At 39.5% G+C, this 5401-nt stretch overlaps 1 long non-coding RNA gene across 1 annotated transcript; it reads right to left on the bottom strand.

Annotated features, from left to right (window-relative positions):
- Positions 1 to 419: 419 nt before the first annotated feature.
- Positions 420 to 4078, bottom strand: LOC142120119 (uncharacterized). The gene is made up of 3 exons (XR_012683566.1): positions 4035 to 4078; positions 687 to 789; positions 420 to 558 (listed from the first exon to the last, which is right to left on the bottom strand). It is a non-coding gene; the product is annotated as an uncharacterized LOC142120119 (long non-coding RNA).
- Positions 4079 to 5401: the final 1323 nt, after the last annotated feature.

Genomic DNA, 5401 nt, shown 5'->3' with positions numbered 1-5401 from the left:
GCATTTAGATAGAGAGATTTTATATTATATAGATATTATTAATCAAAATGGAACCAACAAATAAACGTTTACACAGTAGTGCCCCAGTTCAATTTATGCCACATTGTTCAATTTATGCCACAAATCATATTATGACATACAGTAATGCGCCCAAATCATATTATGACATACAGTAGTGCCCCAGTTCAATTTATGCCACAAATCATATTATGCCACACAATAATGTCTCCAAATCATATTATGCCCTAAATTAGGCCCCCAAACAATATTATGCCACAGAGTACTGCACCAATTCATATAATGCCAAGAACAGGCTACCCCCCCCCCCCCCCCAGGTAAAAAGGGAACATTGTCAAGTTTGAAAAAAACAAATAAACAAAAAATTACAATAAAATAAAGTAAATTTGACTTACCTCTGCTTCATCTCCTCTCTGTGGTTGCTGGGCAGGGTCCTCTCAGCTCCTGTACGCTGGCAGTATCGCAAGGTCATGACGTGTGCGATTCTTGAAGGTGCAGGTGATTTGCGCTAAGCAAATTTTGGACTTGGGTGGATTCCACCTACATAGAAAAGGACAGGGGCAGGACTTAAAGTGGCCATGGAAAAAAAGCCTGAAAATTACATCATGTTGAAAGGCCAAATAGATGTTAATCGAGGCACAGTATGTGTGTGCGCCTACTGTATGTACCTGAGTATGTGTGTCCTTTACTTGTCGCTTTCCTGACCTGTGGCTGCTGGTGTCTTTAGCTTAGTTGCTGCTTGCCTGGATCCTGCAATGTTGGGAGTCCTAACTGGGGAAAAAATGAGTACATGACATTTAGAAAACTCCAAACAGCCCCGGCGTTAAATCAATAGTACACACGTTTAATAATAATTAGACCTCCCTCCAGCCCCAACATTAAAATAATAGTATTCACTTTTGATAAATAGATCTATTTCCCTTCAACCAACCCCGACATTAAATTAATAGTATGTGCATTTAATAAATAAACCTATTTCCCTACCTCCAAACAGGCCTAGCAATAAATAGCATTTAAGTTTAATAAATATAACCTTTTTACCATAAACATCCCTGGCAATAAATAATTCACATTTAATAAATAGCCCTCCTGCCCAAACTTAACCCCATATTCAATTAATAGCTCCAGACTACCCCAGCATTAAAGGTCTCGCCACCTCATCTTAAATTAATAGGCCCCACTATTACCGGTAAATTAAATTGACCCGCCATCACCCCACAAATAAAATTTCACACATTAGCCACCACCTACCTACACCCACATTATATTACACAAGCCCCCACCCCTCAACCCCATGTCACTTATAACAAGCCCCCTGCCCTCACCCCCATTTCACTTATAACAGCCCCCCTGCCCTCAAACCCATTTCACTTATAACAAGCCCCCCTCTCCTCAACCCCATTTCACTTATAACAAGCCCCCCTTCCCTCAACCCCATTTCACTTAAAACAAGCCCCCCTGCCCTCACCCCCATTTCACTTATAACAGCCCCCCTGCCCTCACCCCCATTTCACTTATAACAGCCCCCCTGCCCTCACTCCCATTTAACTTTCAACAGCCCCCCTGCCCTCACCCCCATTTCACTTATAACAAGCCCCCCTCCCCTCAACCCCATTTCACATATAGAAGCCCCCCTGCCCTCACCCCCAATTTTACATATAACAGCCCCCCGTCCTCACCGCCCATTTCACTTATAACAAGACCTCCCTGTCCTCATACCCCATTACATTGCCACAAGCCCTATTGCCCACACATAACACACACACACATTCATTTCTCATACAAACAGACACTAATACATTTAACATACATACTGACTCCCCACCCTCTCTCATACACACATTTCTCATACAGACAGCCACACAAAAACACACACTAATACAGTTATCATAGACACTGACACACATTCTCTCTCATTCATACATACACACACACACGCTAATACATTTATCATAGACACTGAAACACATTCTCCCTCATACATACAAACACACACACATACATTAATCATACACACTGACTCACCTCCTTCTCTCATACACACACACTAATACATTTACCATACATACTGACACACACACAAGCTAATACATTTATCATACACACTGACACACATTTTCTCTCACACACACACTAATACATTTATCAAACACACTGACACACATTTTCTCTCACACACACACACTAATACATTTATCACACACACTGACACACATTTTCTCTCTCACACACACACACACTAATACATTTATCATACACACTGACACACATTTTCTCTCACACACACACAAATACATTTATCACACACACTGACACACACACTAATACATTTATCATACACACTGACACACATTTTCTCTCACACACACACAAATACATTTATCACACACACTGACACACATACTAATACATTTATCACACACACTGACACACATTTTCTCTCACACACATACACTAATACATTTATCACACACACTGACACACATTTTCTCTCACACACACACTAATATATTTATCACACACACTGACACACATTCTCTCACACACACACTAATACATTTATCACACACACTGACACACATTCTCTCACACACACACTAATACATTTATCACAAACACTGACACACATTCTCTCACACACACACTAATACATTTATCACACACACTGACACACATTCTCTCACACAAACACTAATACATTTATCACACACACTGACACACATTTTCTCTCACAAAACACACTAATACATTTATCACACACACTGACACACATTTTCTCTCACAAAACACACTAATACATTTATCACACACACTGACACACATTTTCTCTCACACACACTAATACATTTATCACACACACACAAATACATTTATCACACACACTGACACACATTTTCTCTCACACACATACACTAATACATTTATCACACACTGGCACACATTTTCTCTCACACACACACTAATACATTTATCACACACACTGACACACATTTTCTCTCACAAAACACACTAATACATTTATCACACACACTGACACACATTCTCTCACACACACACTAATACATTTATCACACACACTGACACACATTCTCTCACACACACACACACACTAATACATTTATCACACACACTGACACACATTTTCTCTCACACACACACTAATACATTTATCACACACACTGACACACATTTTCTCTCACACACACACTAATACATTTATCACACACACTGACACACATTTTCTCTCATACATATACACACATACACACACACACTAATACATTTATCACACACACTGACACACATTTTCTCTCACACACACACTAATACATTTATCACACACACTGACACACATTTTCTCTCACACACACTAATACATTTATCACACACACTGACACACATTCTCTCACACACACACAAATACATTTATCACACACACTGACACACATTTTCTCTCACACACACACTAATACATTTATCACACACACTGACACACATTTTCTCTCACACACACACACACTAATACATTTATCACACACACTGACACACATTTTCTCTCACACACACACTAATACATTTATCACACACACTGACACACATTCTCTCACACACACTAATACATTTATCACACACACTGACACACATTTTCTCTCACACACACACACTAATACATTTATCACACACACTGACACACATTTTCTCTCACACACACACACACTAATACATTTATCACACACACTGGCACACATTTTCTCTCACACACACACACACTAATACATTTATCACACACACTGACACACATTTTCTCTCACACACACACTAATACATTTATCACACACACTGACACACATTCTCTCACACACACTAATACATTTATCACACACACTGACACACATTTTCTCTCACACACACACTAATACATTTATCACACACACTGACACACATTTTCTCTCATACATATACACACATACACACACATACACACACTAATACATTTTCACACACACACATCTCACCTTTCCTGCTTTGCTTCCTCCATGGCAGTGTGGGTAGGGGGCGTGTCTGCTCTGAGTGACTGTGTCAGCCAATCACAGCACAGCAGAGGGGGTGATGGGAGACAGTGAGCAGTTCCTGCCTGAGCAGGAAGCTCCTCCTCTTTACCAGCAGCACAGGCTGCTCCTACACTGACCTCTCCGTGGGGGCCTGGTGATCACATTGTGGGGGGCGGGGCCATCGGACAGTGGGGCCTACCGGGTATTTCCCTGGGACTCCGCTAGGCCAGTCCAACACTGGCTGTGAAATATTATTACTTTGAATGCCTTAAATATGCAAGAGCGCATTTGGGTAAGTTTATGCTAATAAAAGATATATGCACTTTTCTTGCCTACCCATACTATTTAATAACCACCAAAAATTAAGCAATATGTAAGCACTGCTTCCAGTTGAAATCAGTCTGTCTGTCTGTCTATCTATCTGTCTATCTATCTTTCTATCTTTCTATCTATCTATCTATCGGTCTGTCTATCTTTAAAACTGAAAGACATCCATTAAACATACACAATGACAGCATATTTAGTGTGTAATTGATGCTAAAACACAATTCTCACTCTCCTAATATAGCTGATTTTTGACAATGAACTGCATTTTTCATGTGAAGCATTTGATGTCATAAAGATGTAAACCTCACAAAGCAATTCTGTCACTGGTCAGTTTGCTTGACAGACATCTGACTTTAAGGTACTAGCCAATGGAAACATGGTGACATGTAAATATGAAAGCACATTAGGACAAAATATGCAATAAGATAGAGGCAAAGGGAGATGGCTGCTGGGAATGTATTTCATTTATCCCAGAAAATCTTTAAATCTAAGTATTAATACTACGTTGATGTACTTTTGAAATTGGAGAGCTACTTTTTACTAAAAGTACATCTCCCTTATATAATTAAGTATAATGCAGACCTGCTCAAAAACTTAGTATAATTAAAGAAGTCTTATGCCATAAATGATGATGATGAGAGCTGCTTATGTGAATGTCTATAGTGGTTTTCTCTACCAGTGTCACTGTATTAGACAACTGTTATCAAACTTAGCAATAATGATGCATTAATCTGCCAATCAAGTGTGAAAGCTGGCTATGTGTATAGGCATAGTAAACACATATCATCATCATCCTCATTATCATTTATTTATATAGTGTCACTAATAGCGCAGCGCTGTACAGAGAACCCATTCACATCAGTCCCTACCCTATTGGAGCTTACAGTCTAAATTCCCTAATATAGACACACACTCACACACAGACAGAGAGGGAGAGACTAGGGTCAATTTTGATAGCAGCCAATTAACCTAACAGTATGTTTTTTGGAGTGTGGGAGGAAACC

This window comes from Mixophyes fleayi, unplaced genomic scaffold (genome assembly GCF_038048845.1).
Source record: "Mixophyes fleayi isolate aMixFle1 unplaced genomic scaffold, aMixFle1.hap1 Scaffold_1937, whole genome shotgun sequence".
NCBI lineage: Eukaryota > Metazoa > Chordata > Amphibia > Anura > Limnodynastidae > Mixophyes > Mixophyes fleayi.
Note: the sequence above shows the minus strand (reverse complement) of the source record. Positions and strands in the feature narration are given on the sequence as shown.